Genomic DNA, 17,249 nt, shown 5'->3' with positions numbered 1-17,249 from the left:
TTTTACTATGCAGGCTGGATAAATAAATAAAAGCCACGTTATACTATCGAAATTTTATTAAAATTGGTGGGTTTAGTCACTGCAGTGACGAGTTTCCGTGGATTGTCTATTAGAGGGGCACGGTAAACCCGGTTACATAATTACTCCAATTGTAGAGGCGATGAGGGTAACTCCCAGGGTAGTGTTAGAGCTCACTTCACGTCGAACCCCCACGTGAATGTGTAACTCAGCCAACACCAAGAAACGGCTTGTTTTAAAAATAAAAATGTGTTTCACATGTAAATATCATAACAACCTTGGCGGACTCAGTTATATGCCTCGGCCAAGGTATCCCCGAGGATTAGTTTTGGCTTGAGCCTTGTTTTTAATAAAAGACATAAGCCTTAACAACTGTTTTGGTAAATTACAAATATTTTATGGTTTAAGAAATAAATTGAAAACATTATGAAATGGTTTGTGATTTGTTGTTTGAACTTGCCTCCATTTTACTCGCTTTTAAATATTTATGATAATATCTGTTTACTCATTGGGATTGCGAAATCTCACCCACCTCCTTTCCAAATATTTCAGGCCTGTGGTAGCTTGTAGATACCGATTTTGTCGAGGATTCTAGTTGACCTCTCTATCTCACAGACAGTAGGTTACTATCACCAACACTTGGTGTATTTAGGGGCCACTTGTCATTGTAATTATTATTGTACATTATAACTTTATAAATTATTATATGTATGAATTTATTTTACTTCTAAGTTACAAAAGATTACTTACACATGTTTCTATAAATATTGTTTTATATAAAAATGTTATATTTTTGTCTTTTGATTTACTTGAGCTGAAAATGATTGGAAATTGTTTAAAACTGATATGTAAGCCTTGCGGGATTCCGATTGGTATTCCAGGTAATGAGTATCATTCGGGACATCGCGACGGTTGTCATGGGCCCGAAGGAGGTTCCGGGTCATGACATTATCACCTTTAATCTATTTTTCCTTTAATTGTGATATACAAGCGGTATTATCCTCATATAAGTAAATTCATCAACATTGTATAGATGAATAGTCTTGATTGCATAATCAGAAAAATGTGCTTGCAAACGAATGATTGCAAATGCCAAATTGCAAGTTGATAATAAACACACATATGACCATTTAGTTGATGCATTGATTAAAACTATAAAATATCTAAATAGTTCACATTATGGATGTATGAATTCACATATATCACCTTAAATAGTTTCAAAAATGTAGCAGATTTAGTCCCAACTTTAGCTAGTGATGGCTTTATAAGTAATTTACTTTTAGAGCAAGCAGTACAACAAAATTCATTAAATTGAAAATTTTTTTAGTTTTTCAATGGATGACTACATGTATGTTCAATAATTTTTCGCATTATTATTAATCTATGATGGCCCAACCAGTCATGTCAAACATTAAAATCATTAGTAAATTTTTGGTGTACTATAGTTTGAGTTTCAATCATTCTAATTTTTGTATAGTACATTTCAGAGGACAAAACTGGTAATTTTTCAATACACATTTTTTCCCTATATAATAAATGTAATATAAAGGTATTTAATATCTCTTTGATTTGTTGTCTCAATATGATATCCATTTAAACAAATATATTTAAAACTTAATGAATTTTTTTGAGACTTAGTAGAAAATAATGTATCTTCTATTATGAACTTTGCTCCTTTGGGTAGTAAAATATTGATTCTTTCGGAGTCTTCAATCAATCTTGTACTACTAGATTTTGTATTAACATTGGTTTTTTTCATTGTCAAGTGAAAAAAATATTTCTTATCTTTAAATATAATGTGATTTGTAACAATGTCTGTTAGACATATATTTGCATCATTGATCTTGGATCCAACAATATAAATATCAATATTTTTCTTCAATAAGAAAAGATACATAATAAGAAACAGACAAGTTGACATAAGAGAATATTAAAATATGATATCTATTTAAACGAATATCTTTAAAACTTAATAAATTTCTTTGAGATTTAGTAGAAAATAATGCATCCTCTATTAAGAACTTTGTTCCTCTAGGTAACAAAATATTAACTCTTTCGGAGCCTTCAATTAATCTTGTACTACCAGATATTATATTAACATTAGTTTCTTCCATTGTCAAGTGAGAAAAATATTTTTTATCTTTAAATATAGTGTATATTGTAGCAATATCTGCTAGACATATATTTTCATTATTGATTTTGGATCTAGCAAGATAAATATCAATATTTTTCTTCAATAAGCTAAGATACAAAATAAGAAACGGACAAGTTGACATAAGAGAACATTAAATATATAAATTACTAAACAAAACACTTAATAAAAACATATCATTTAAATATAATGAGAACATATAAAGGTATCTTCATGATGAAGTTATACTAAAACATACCAACAAACTATTAAGAAATTTCATTCTTAGATATTTTCATTACCAATTAAATGATCAATTCCACTTTTAGGATGAACAAGAAAATCTGCAACATCCTGATATGTTATATCACCTTGGCCATTGTTATATCATCTTGAATAAAATTTGCTTCGATATATTTTTTTTCTTTAACATTCAGTGATGTTGGATAAAGTTCAACATTTTTTTTCCTTTTAGCATTCAGTGGTGCTTAATAAACTTCAATAAGATGTTTCGACGTACAATAGGTACGTGACTAATGGCCTTTCATGCCACATTAATAACTAGATATTTTCTATATTCTTTTTATTATGTCCACTTTTATCTTTTTTATTATATTTTTTCATTGTTATCAACTTTTAAAAATATTCGTCAACTTCTGATGGGTTAAAAGGTAAGATTAATATTTGACGTACTAAAAGTGTATAGTTTCTATACACTGTCAGCTCATCAAACATTATTAGCTCATCAAATGCTGTTACCTCATTAATGAGGTAAAACTAAAAAAAATTAAATACTCAAAAGTTTTCAATAATTAGTTAACAAAAAAAATTCTTTTTTCTCTCCCTAACTCCCTCACAACTTTTTTTATTGTTCTCTTCTTTTTTATCCCTCTCTAAAACTCCATTTTCTCCTTCTCTCTTCTTCTTTTTCTTCTACTTTCATTAAAATTAAGTTTGACAAAATTGTTCAACTTCAAGAGATTTCGAGATAACTTTTACTTGTTGACTTTAGTGATATATTTTTTAAGTTCTTTTTACAATTGATTTAGAGTTATAATGTGATAATCAATTTTTTTTTCAAATAAATAAATTAGGGTTATAATTTGATGACCATTAAAGGTAAATGATAAAAATGGTAAAAGTAATTAACTAGCATCAACTTAATATTCCTTTCCAAAAAAATCAAACTTAATATCAAATTAAAATTCTAATTAAAGTTGTACAAAATTTTTCCAACACTAATGCAATCCCACAGTCACAACTTAAGTATGTATTTTTTTTATCACAATTGATGGTTACAACTTAAGTATGTATTTTTTATCACACAGTCACAACTTGAGTATGTATTTTTTAATCCCACAGTCATAACTTAAGTATGTATTTTTTATCACAATTGATGGTCAAATCAACCAATTGCCAACCTTATTTGGGTCCAATGCTAACCAACAAAATAATTACTGCCTTGTTGAGCTATAAAATGATTTGGTTCAATAATCCTTTTTCTGTCTCTTTCTCTCAACAAAAAGAAAATCTCAATACCAAATTCTTCACTTTGTCTCTCTCTAAAGATTTCAGTAGCACTCTCTTTTAAGAATCCAATAAGATTTTAGTTTGGATGTCTTTGGAAGAACAAGAAAAGAATATGGCAAAGGTTTTGGGAAAAAGTGAAGTATTTTAATTTTTAATTTTAATAGAAGAAAAAGGGGAGAAGAAGATGGAGTTAAAGAGTGATATAAAAAAAACCAATAAAAAAACGTTGTGAAAGAGTTGGAGAGAGAAAAAAAGAGATTTTTTTTTTACTTTTTATTTAATTAATTATTAACAACCTTTTTATTTTTAAGTTGAAGTCCTTAGAAATTTTTAGTTTTACCTCATTGATGAGGTGGCAGCATTTAGTAAACTGAAAATGTATAGAAGCTATACACTATCAATGTATCAAATATAAGGTACTGTTTGGTACTTTACGTACAATATGACTACAGGTAATGTAATTATAAGCAATGTGATTTCAAGGAAATAACATTGCAATTTGATTTATAAATAAAGTAATAATTAAAATGCAAAGAAGATAACATTATAGCGTTTAATTTACAAGTACTTTGATGAGAATGTAATATCAATTTTCAAAATTACCCATATTTATTAAAGTACAAATTTAATATACTTGTATTTTTTATTGTTAACTTTTATATAATATCATATCTTAAATATATTTTTAATGTCATATATTTTATTTTCATTTATATTATAATCTTATATATTTTATTTTCATTCCTTAATATAATTTCTTATATTATATATTTTATTTTAATTTTTTTTCTTTAAAAGATAATATAAATTTTATTGACAATCGCTATCAACCATCCAATAAAGAATGGCCAATGAGAGTAACAAAGAGTCATCCCTCAAAATCTATTTAAGAAAAAAAACCAATTATAACATTGCAAAATGTCTTTAAGAAAGTAATAAAATTGAAAGGTAAAAATGTTTTTAATAATATTGCAGAGTGCAATGCAATTTGATTGCATTGGTTTTAAACTGCAATCACATTACATCCATTGGTTGTAATGTAATTGTATTGCAATCTTACATTGTAGTGATTTGTTGTAAAAAAAGCACTGTAGCGTAATTTAATCAGACACATTGAACATTACCTAAAACCTAAAATGTATTCTTCCACTTCTGATGGGTTAAAAGTATTCGTCCACTGCTAATGAGTTAAAAAATATCCATCCACTTTTGGTGAGACAAAAAGTATCCATTAATTTCTGATGCGTTAAAATTATCCATTCACTTCTGGTGAATAAATATATTTTTAGAATTAAAATAGTGATTGTAACGACTACGATTGCAATTATTGTGGCGACCTCTTTCATATCCATGATTATAATTATTAAATGATGTCATATTCTTTTCAAGAAATGGATCGGAGTTCATGATTTTTCATTACTAGTTATATAAATAGCAAATTCACTTTGCAATAAAGGGACAAAGTATAATATATGCTACATGATAGCAAATTCTCATTTAAGTTAATTTTCAAGGATGACAACACTAAAGAGATGTGAAGTTACTTACCTCATTTGGTAAAACCAAAAATAAAAGACCAACCATTGAAATCGCTTAAAGATGATGAAAACTAAATAAATCAAAACTTAAGAGATTAGAAAATCGTACTGATAACATATTATGAAATATAACCTGAAAGAATAACTATAAGAAAAAGTATTTAGGAAAAGTAAAATGATTTTATTCCAGTACATCTTTACAAAAGAAGTGAAGAACCTATTTATACGCTGACAACCATTTAACCCAAACTCTAATATAATTCTATTTAGGGTTTCAAATCAAATTACACATCTTTTATCTAGCCTATTGAGCTGTTTAACTTGATCTGAACTTCGTAAGCCGTAACATAATGAACATTCACACATATATTCATAATAAACTTTTATATGTTAGACTTATGTTTTATTACAATAAGGTAGTAATTTAATTAAATGATTAAGGACATTTTTATAAAAAAAAAAATTTACTCATTCCTTAACTCATGAAATAGCTATTAAAATCGGTAATAACTATTTCAATTGCTTCCGAAATGACCAATTGAATAACGTTTCCCTAACCAAATATGCCGTTAAAGTTAACTTAAACGATGTAATTTCTTTAAGGGATAAATATAGTTTCAATCCAACTTCAACAAGATAAGATAATTTTTAAATTAAGATAGAGTAAATGTATTTTTTATTAAATTTCAAGGAACTTTAGTTAAAAAGAAAATTTGAGCTTCTGTATTTTACTAAAAAAGAAAACTATTTTGTAAAAGATCTTTTACTAGTTATTGATTCGAGCAAGTCCATGGTACTATATGTCCTGCAACTAGCAAAGAAATAAGAGCAAGTGGGCTCACAGCAATGATATATGCTTGACCGGAAAACCAATGTCCATAATACTAATACTTTTTTCTCTCTCCTTTATTTATTTAAATATTCCAAAATAATATTTTTTTTATTTCGAAACACTTCATTTTTTTTGATATTACAACTTTAATTTTCAAAAAAATTTTCACATTAAAAAACTATTAAACATTTGTATTATAAAAAATAAAATAAAATAATATATATTTAAAGACAAAAAAACGATTTGAGTGTAGAACAGTGTCCGGCCTGATAAAGCAGCTGGCCTGGGAAAACGTTGTCTGCAACCATAATACTATTCTTGGCTTTTGTCAGAAAAACCTTTCATGTCATTTCAAAATTTGTTTAATAGTTTTGTTTCCCGTGTTTGATTAATTCCAGCCTTTGAAATCCAATATCTCTATCTTTTTGCAAAAGATATTTTCGATCACTTGCCTTTACCTCTTCACTTGTTATCAATTAATTTTAAATTAAATATAAATTAAATATTCATCTTAAAATAAATTTAAAAAATTTTTATAATACAGATATTTTATACTTTTTAATATAAAAAATAAATTAATTTAGTTCTTTCGTTTTTTTTATTTTTTGAGATGACCCAAATAAAGTTTTTCTTAAAATCATAAAACATATATTAAAGATTTTTTTCTTAGCAAAAAGGTAAAAGATTAGAATTGGACAAATAACTCTTGATCCCCCCTCTGCTCAAAAAGAAAATGTCAAATCAGACTTTGGTTGTCTAAGGGAAAAGCTTTGGGGGGTTTGGGCCTGCCTTCGTATAAAACTATACATTTGAATTTAAATTAGTACAAACATATATATATATATATATATTAAAGCAAATTTCAGTCAATTTTCCTTTTACTATAAATATGTTATTCTACATATTCATTTCCTTCGAAGTGAAACGGAATAAGCATGTAGGATTAAACGTTAGCATTTAATTGGTTCTTGACATAAGAGTATATTATTAGATTTTTTATTATTGAAAAATTATAGATATAATAAATTTTTTTTATTTAATTTACTTGTATTAAGATTTTGAATTAGTTATGTCTATTTAGGAATAAAACATCTATTTTATTTAAACCTTTTGTTAACTACTTAAGTTGTATTAGACAACATGAAGTATATTTTTATTATGATGTGGGCTATAATACTATAAATAGAACTCTTAGGCTTAATTATGAAACATTGGAGTTGAGAATTAATAAAAAATATTTTCTTAAATAGGATTGCTTATTTTCTCTAGGTTTTTTTCAAAAGAGTAAGAGGTTTTTAGTATCTTTGGCTTATCCAACTAAAGTGGGATTTTGACTATTTTTTTCTCTTCAGTGGGATTTTCAGCCTTGCCAAAATTGGTGATTTACCTTAGTGGGATTTTTAACTTTGTCACAATTGGTGTCTTTCACAATGCCTAAGTGTTTTTACAACACCTAGACGTCAGTTTGGTATTAAAGCAAGTTGGATCATTGTTTGCTTCCGTAGTTTAAGTTCGTTGTCAGGTTTCAATACCCTTTGTTCGAGTAATTCTATTTCTTTTATTGCTTTATATTTTTATCATTATCTTTTTTTCTACATCACCACATTGTCATCACCATACAATAAAATGCCGCCAAGACACCAAAATCGTTAAATAGATGATCACGAGATCGAGATTGTAGAACTACATCATCAAATTCAAGAATTACAAGAACAAATTGCAAGACGTGATGCTCAAATCAACATTAACAGCTCCAGGGATGAAATGAATGATACCAACCTTTTTTATCAAAATTCGTCCTCTAATGAAAAAGTATCTATTCGTCACTTGAGAACTGTTGCTACCAGAGATTTAGGAATCAAAGTCGACATCCTTGAGTTTGAAGGAAGACTTCACCTTGATGACTTTCTTGACTAACTCTACATAGTGAAAAAAGTTTTTGAGCTCAAAGATATTCCAGATAAAAAACGTGCGAAGCTTGTTGCAATTAAATTGAAGAAGTATGCCTTTATTTGGTGAGAAAATCTCAAATGACAACGAGAAAAAGATGACCGCAACAAGATCAGAACATGGGATAAAATGCGTCGAGAATTCAAGTGTAAGTTCCTTACTAAGCATTATCGACAAAATTTTTTTATCAAATTTCATAACTTGAGGTAGAAAACAATGTTGGTGGAAGAATATACAATAGAGTTCAAACAACTTCACATGAAGTGTGATGTCCATGAACTTGAAGAACAAATGTAGCTCATTATCTTGGAAGTTTTAATGTTAAAATTACAGATGTTGTTCAACTACAACCATATTAGGACTTAAATAATATCATTAGATTAGCATTATAGGTTAAGAAACAATAATCACTGAAAAGCTCAATGAGCTCATCTAAACAACAAGAATCTACCTCAAATCATGAAAGTCAAAGTTCAGCAACTATTCCACCTCCAAAGGTAAACTCTTTCAAAACTACAACAACAATGATAAAGAAACTACTTCTACTCGTGCTTCTCATGTTAACAAGAAATGCTTCAAATGCCAAAGATTTTGGTATATTGCTTATGATTATCCAAATCAAAAAGTTATCTCCTTAGTAGAAGAAGAAGTTCTAGAAGAACTTAACATGAAAGAAGTAGATGATGAGTTAGAAATATTCAACAACGAAAAGATAGAAGAAGTTTATGCTGACTATAGAGAAGCTCTTATTGTTCGTTGTAATCTCAATACTGTTATGATGATTAAAGATGAAAGTTGGCTTCATCGCAACATATTCTATACAAGGCGCACATCCCAAGGGAAGGTTTGCAATGTTATTATTGATAATGGAAGCTGTGAGAATGTTGTTGCTAACTTCATGGTGGAAAAGTTGAAATTTCCAACTGAAGTACATCTTCATCCTTACAAGCTACAATGACTGAGAAAAGGAAACAAAGCTAAAGTAACAAAGCATTGTTATGTTCAATTCTCTATTAGAAATAAATATCCAGATGAAATCTGGTGTGATGTTATCTCAATGGACACATGCCACATGTTGTTGGGATGCCTATATCAATATGATCATCAAGCTGACCATGATGGATATAAGAATACTTTTTCTTTCATCAAAGATAAAGTAAAAATTATATTAACTCCATTAAAGCCAAAAGACTGACCAAAGAGACAAGAAGAAGCACTCATCACTGTGTCTGGCTTAAACAAAGTTTATCATGGCTCAAGCCTCTTATATCTTTTATTAGTTTGTGAGGAAAATGAATTATCTTCACCCTTATACAAAGATGTGAAACACATAATTCAAGAGTTTTGTAATGTTGTGCCTGATGAGATACCCCACGGGTTACCACCAATGCGAGATATTTAGCATGCCATCGATTTCATCCCTGGTTTTGTAATTCCAAACAAGCTTGCTTATCGCATGAGTCCGCACGAGCATAAGGAATTACAACATCAAGTCAAACAACCTCTAGAAAAAGGCCTGGTAAGAAAAAGTGTTAGTTCTTGTGCAATTCCTACTTTATTAATTCCAAAAGAAAATGGAATATGGCGTATATGCATTAATAGGCATGTTGTGAACAAATTCACCATCAAGTATTGTTTTGCCATTCCTAGAATTGATGATTTGTTGGATCAATTGCATGGTGCTATTATCTTCTCCAAGATTGATTTGCGTAGTAGTTATCACCAAATTCGAATGCGGCTTGAAAATGAATGGAAAAATGCATTTAAAACTCGTGATGGGCTATATGAATGGACAGTTATGCTATTTGACATCTTTAATGCATCCAGCACCTTCATGCACCTAATGAGCCAAGTATTTCGCCTTTTATTGAAAAGTTTGTTGTGATTTATTTTGATGATATTTTGGTGTATAGTAGAAATAAGAAAGAGCATCTAGAACATTGATGACAGATCTTTGAAGTACTTTGAGAGCAAAAGCTTTTTGCTAACTTAAAAAGTGTGAATTTATGACAAACAAAGTTATCTTATTGGGATATGTTGTTTCAAGCTAAAGGATTGAAGCGGATCAAAGCAAAGTTGATGCTATTGTTAATTGGCCAGTTCCGAAGTCACTTCATGACGTTCAAAGCTTTCATGGATTGACCTCTTTTTACCAGTGTTTCATCAAAAACTTTAGTTTTGTTGTTGCTCCACTTACTGAATGCCTCAAGCAAGATAGTTTTATATGGAGTATAAAGACATAACATAGCTTTGAGGAATTGAAAGAAAGGATTACTAAAGTTCCCGTGTTTGCACTTTCGAACTGTGATTTGGTATTTAAAGTTGATTATGATGCCTTCAATGTTGGTATTAGTGCTGTTCTTCTCAAGAAGGACGACCAATTGTCTTTTTTAGTGAGAAAATCAATGATGCAAGACTGAAATACTCAACATATGATAAGGAGTTTTATACTGTTATTCAAGCTCTAGATCATTGGAGTCACTGTTTGTTGCCAAAAGAATTCATCTTGTATTTTGACCACAAAGCCCTTAAACACCTCAACTCTCAACACAAGCTTAATTGCTGACATGCAACTTGGAGTGAGTTCCTTTAAGCCTTTCTAATTCTCCTCAAGCACAAGTCAAGTGCGTAGAACAAGGTAGCTAATGCTTTAAGTCATCACCTTACTCTCCTATCTACCTTACAATTAAAGGTTGTTGGCATTGAAGTTGTAAAAGAATTATATAAGATCTTGAATTTGGTGAGATATGGAAGTCTAGTTCTCAACATCCTTATCGACAATTTCATCAATAAGGAAGGTATCTTTTCAAAGGTAACCAACTATGCATCCCTCAATGTTCTTTACACCAATCTATTATTTGAGAATCTCATAATGGAGGATTAGCTGGACATTTTGGGAAAGACAAAACGTTGGCTCTTGTGAAAGAAAAGTTTTATTGGCCCAAGCTGAAATGAGATATCATCTGACATATTCGAAGGTGTAGTATTTGCATATTGCCAAGCTTGAAAATCAAAACATTGGTACGTATAATCCATTACCCATTCCTGAAGCTCCTTAGGTAGATGTGAGTATGAATTTTGTTTTAGGTTTGTTAAGAACTCAAAAGCAAATGGACTCTGTAATGGTGGTCGTCGATAGATTTTCCAAAATGGCTCATTTTGTGCCATGCCATAAAACTGATGATGCTTCTCACATAGCTGATTTGTATTTTTATAAAATTATGTGAATTCATGGAATTCCAAAAACTATCACTTTAGATCGAGATGTGAAGTTCATGAGTCATTTCTGGTGAAATCTCTGGAGAAAAATAAGAACTCACTTGCAAATTAGTTTAGCAAGTCACCCTTAAACGGATAGTCAAATAGAAATAGTCAACAAAAGTTTGGGAAACTTATTATGAAGCTTTGTGGGTAGACACATTTGCCAATGGGATCTTGTGTTAGCGCAAGTAGAATTTTCTTATAATAATTCTATGAGCCAAACCACTAGACGATGTCCATTTGAAGTAATGTATGGAAAACGCCTTCTTAGTCCTTTGGACCTCCCTGCATTACCAACTACTCATGAATTTAGTGATGATGCTAAAGAGCGTGCTAAGCAAATCAAGAAGCTTCATGAAGAAGCTCGAGAGAAGACCATTCGTCAAACTGGCAGATACCAAAAGCAAACCAACAAGCATAAAAAGTCAGCTAGTTTCAAAAAAAGAGATTTAGTGTGGATTCACTTAAGTAAAAAAATGTTTTTCTAAGTCTCGTGCAAAATTATCTCCTTGAGCTGATGGACCATTTTGAGTCTTGGAACGTATTAATGAGAATACTTACAAGATTGAACTTCCTGGAGATTATGAAGTTTTTGCAACTTTCAATGTAATTGATCTCATTCCTTATTATGAAATACATGAAGAAGACATGGATCTTGAAGACAAATTTTCTCCAACCTAAAGAGAATGATATAGGAGTATATTATTATATTATTATTATTTAGGAATTATAGTTATAATAGGATTTTTTTTATTTAATTTACTTGTATTAGGATTTTAAGCTAGTCATGTTCTATTTAAGAATAAAACACTTATTTTATTTAAATCTTTTGTTAACTATTCTAATTATATTAGACAATATGAAGTAAAGTTTTATTAAGGTGTGGGTTATAATATTATAAATAGGACCCTTAGGCTTAGTTATGAGACATTGAAGTTGAGAATTAATAAAGAATTTTTTTAAGCAAGATTGCTTATTTTCTATAAGCTTTTTTCACAAGAATAAGAAGTTTTTAGTATCTTTGGTCTAGCCAACTAAAGTGAGATTTTGATTATTTTTTCACTTTAATGGAGTTTTCAACTTTGCCAAGATTGAAAATTCACCTTAGTAGGGTTTTTAACCTCGTTACAATTTATGTCTTTTAGAACACCCAAGTGTTTTTATAATGCCTCGAGATCAATTCCATTTTAAAAATATTTTAAACATTGAATTAATCAAATTTTGATAAAAAAAATTAAAATCGAATGAATTATAAATAAAAATTAAAAAATAACAGAAATCAATCTTTCTCAATCAATTTGGTAGATTCTTTTGCCTTGAATGATAATATCTTTAAGATATATTTTAAAAATATCAAATGAGTCATATATTTTTAAAGTGTATTTTAACAATATTGATAATATTTATATCTATATACTATATTTAAAAAATATTATTAATAATTTTTTTTCTAGTTGATGTAATTATAAATTTGGGATAAAAAAATCGATCAAAATAGTCAAATAGAGTGTCATTCCTAAATGATTAATATCAAAATCGAAAAAATTGACCACTCCTACCCAAATTATACAAAAAAAAGATTATACATCTGTGTGTGGAAATCGAACCCATGACCACATGGTTAAAAGCCATGCGCTCTATCGACAAAGCAAAGATGGTTGAATAAAATTATAATTATCCCTTTACCATTAGGTCTAATCCATGTTTTTTCTTAACGAATCCTCTTAGTCGTCATTAAAACATAAATATGACGCTTCTTACAGTTAGACGTAGTCATTGGAAACAAGTGAGAAACAAAAACGACATATTTATATATCGTGTTAATTGGCAATTAGGATTTACTTTAGAAAGGGAGAATAACCAAGGGTTTTGTTAAACTATAGAATATTTTGCAAAATTAGCAAGGATATTTTTATTCAAAAAAATTATTAATCTATTCCTTAGTGCATGATTCATGGAGTTTAAGGAACAAGCGCCCCCCGGAATGTCATTCTTTAGTGCATACATGAATGAAACAATGTAAAGTTGAAATGAAAAAAGTATTTTAGTGAACCAAACGTGACCTTACTCTTGACATGATAGTATATTCTTAAAACCGGCGAAATTTTCGTAAACCCTAAAACTAGATATAATGGCATAGAACACGGAGATTTCTGTCTTGTCACATGAGGGCATCACATCACCATTATAGAATTGGAAAAACAGATGAAACTATTACTTCACAACAGATAACTTCGTCGGTTTCTAGTACAAATACTAATTACTTTGGCTTCTTTCTCGATGGAAACAAGTGAAAGAAGAGGAGATGACGTGGCGAAGCTGCCGTCATGCTTTTATTCAACCCACAAATTAAATCAAAAACAAAAACAAAAGAAGGTAAAAACCTTTTGACATTTCACCATTATTCACCTTATGGTTGATATTTAAAAAAAATGAATATTTAAATAAATCTCTAAATTATGTCAAAAAAATTAATTCAATTTTTATTTTTTATTATATTTAAATAAGCTCATGAACATCTATTTGGAGTTAAATAAACTCTCGAATCCTATTATCATCTTACTATCCGATAATTATTCGAATTCAAACCACAATCCGTACTTGTACGCAATAATAAACTATATTTCACATTCATATAACTCACTAATGATTAAATTTACAAAAGCAAATAAAGAATAAAATTTAAATTTAAATAACAAAAAACTAATATTTTAAACAATAACTTGAATAACCAAAAACAAATATCACAAACAACTTATAAGTTATAGTTATTATCTCTATTACGTTCTTCTTATTTGTACATAAAAAATGAATGATTATTAATAGTTATTATCACTTAATAACATACTTTAATATGTTTTATTGATGAAAGCATAAATGTAACACTAATAATTTTATAAGTTATAATTTTAATAAATTATAAGTTTTGTTTATATAGTAATGATAACTAATAAATTATTTTATTATAATAAATATACATAGTAATATTTATCTATAAATTAAATATATTTATGTAACATATAGGTTTACATAGGCAAAAATACTATCTACTATAGACGTAATAATTATAATATTAATATGTAGGATATTTATTAATCATATATTAATATTAACATATAACTTATATCTATTAAAAAAATATAACTTATATCATTTAAAATATATAACCTATAATTACATATTTTATGACTTTAACACATAATCATATCATGTATGTTTTAAATATGAAAATGTAAATGCTTGTTGTACTTAATAGAAGTATAATTGATTGTTATATTTAATTATAACACTTTTCAATATATATATATATAATAGGTAATTATATTCCTTGTAATATGATATTATTTAAACATAATTAATAATTGAATTGTTTTGTTTTTTTAAATATATTAATGACGTATCAATAATTATAAAGAAAGATTGGTAAAGTTGAAAAGGGTTTAGAGTATTTCTCATCCATGCATGGGTTTGATTCCTAATATTAACAAAATTTTACATATTTAATTATCTATTATATATTATATAATACATAATCAAGTTCGAGTAAGCTTTGGGTACCTAGGGTACCTTAACCTTATATAATCAAATTGGGTATTCGTGGATACCTTATTAAAAGGTGCCTATTTCCTTCTCTAGTATTGGATTTAGACTAAGAGTCTGTTTGGCCTAGTTTTTTTTTTTAACTTAAAAGTTATTATTAAGCTCTTATAAAAAATAATAGCTTTTAAAATTAAGCTAAAACTGTTTTGTAAACTGTTTAACAAAATAAATTATATAAGCTCTAATTTCGGTTAAAATTACCATAAATGGTATTTATACTATCTTCAATTACCTAATAAGTTATAATGTAATGCTTCAAGTTTGTATATAATTTCAGACGTTAAAATCGAAAAAATCAATAAAAAAAGAGAATAATTTTTAAACTTGTATAGTAGCAATAATATTAGATTTTTGTTGATTTAACAAGCAATCGGACCATGATGCTTCAATTCCCAAAAAATAAGAGAAAAAAGGAAACGATGTATTTAATATTAAAATCATTTTTGGTGAAAAAAAGAGAAAATCTTTAAATAGTATTTGAATGCAGTTTTGAATTTTAGATTTTTTTTTCTCTTAATCTTTGTAAAAACAAAAAAAATTCTAGATTTTGATATTTTGTTATTGGGTCTTCTGTTTTTTTATTGGTTTTTGTAGAGAGAGGTAGAGATAGGGAAATCGTGATTTACGTTGAAAAATGATAATTTGTAGAGGGAAGGAGAGGAGAAGGAGATTAATTCAGAGAGAGGTATTTTTTGAAAATTAATGTGTTTTTAAAAGAAGAGAAGAAAAAACTCATTCTTGGAGCTTTTTTTAAAAAATTTTGTTCTTAAAAAAAACTATTTTTTAAGAGCTTTTCAAAAAATTATATTTGATTTGACTTTTGCTTTTAGGGAGTAGATAAGCTAAAAAAATGCTAGGCCAAACATACACTAAAAATTGGAATGTAGAAGGTGAAGATAATAGGGTATCTATTTCTATCTCTAGTATTGGGTTCAGACTAAGAATTGAAATGTAGAAGGTGAAGATGCCATAGGTAGTAGGGTAAAAAACTAATATTTCGTATGATTTAAAATTGGACAAGGAGATTTCAAGATTTGAATATATCTGGATCAAGTATTTTTGAGGGAAGGTTATGATTTGCGCCAATGGAGGTTGTGCTAACTTTAGTTTTTTTGGTTATGGGAAGGTTCGTTAGGCATTGATTGATTTTTTTGTAAAGGTGTGCTTATACATATAGTATGCGGTGGTTTTGTTAACTATTCGCAATGAAATTGTACAGTGATGATATATAAATAAAATATGCTTTTCAAAAAGGAAAATAAATTATGTACGAATTCAAATTAGATTTAAACCGTGATTATAAAATTCGTATAATTCAAACTCGATTATTCATAATAATTTTTAATATTAAATATAAATTTTAAATTTTTATAAATTACTTATAATTAATTACATAATATTTATTAAAAAATTCATTAATTATTTTAAATATGTATTATTAATTTAATTTTTATTTATGGTATATAAAAATTAATTTTAAATCAAATTTTTTATTCCATGTTCAAATTTTTTTGAGTGTTAATAATTAAGTCCAAATATTAAGTTTTAATTGACTTCAGATATGAATAGTTAAATTTTAATTAAATTTGAATTTAAATATCTCAAAATTAACCACTTTCACAACAAATAAATATAAAATCTATAAATTTTTGAGTCAAATATATAGATCCCTAAGTTTTAATCGAAATTCTAGACAAGTCTATTAATTTTGAAATAGACACTCCGTCTCAAAAATATATTTTTCGCTAGACACATAGATCTAGCGTTAGTCAATCATTAGTGTTTCTATTATTTTGATAATGTGATAATATTAAAAAATAATTTATTTTTATTAATTTTAAAATTATTATTATATTTTTTTTACAAAAGAAAAATTCAAGAGATCTAGTGCTCCCCTCTCTTGAGCAACATCAGATCTGATGCTCTCTTCTCTGATGCTTTTTGATTTTTTTATAAAATAAATTATATAATAACAATTTTTTAAATTAATAAAAAATATTATAATTTTTTTATATTTTTTATTAATGTTATTTACATTTTTAAGATGTACGATCTATTTCAAAAATTAAGATATCCGCATGAAATATTACTAAAAATTAAAAAAAAAGAGTATTTTAGTTTAAATTTCATCCACACCAATATCAAACAACCAATTCAATTCCCACTTCCGGATTCCCATCTCTTTCGCATCGTACGACAAAAATCAGACCATCGATTTTTGCAGCGTAAAAACCTTTGTCGTCTCCCATTCGCCACACGTTTTCACTCACCAAAGCTTCTTTTTCACTAATAGAGCCGGACACGATCTCCTAAACTCGTCCCCACCATGAAATCCTGACCCCAGTAGCTAAGATTCAAATCGAAGGATTCATCATCGTCAATCACCATG

The sequence above is a fragment of the Theobroma cacao genome, chromosome 4 (assembly GCF_000208745.1).
Source record: "Theobroma cacao cultivar B97-61/B2 chromosome 4, Criollo_cocoa_genome_V2, whole genome shotgun sequence".
NCBI lineage: Eukaryota > Viridiplantae > Streptophyta > Magnoliopsida > Malvales > Malvaceae > Theobroma > Theobroma cacao.
This window is presented reverse-complemented; position numbering follows the sequence as displayed.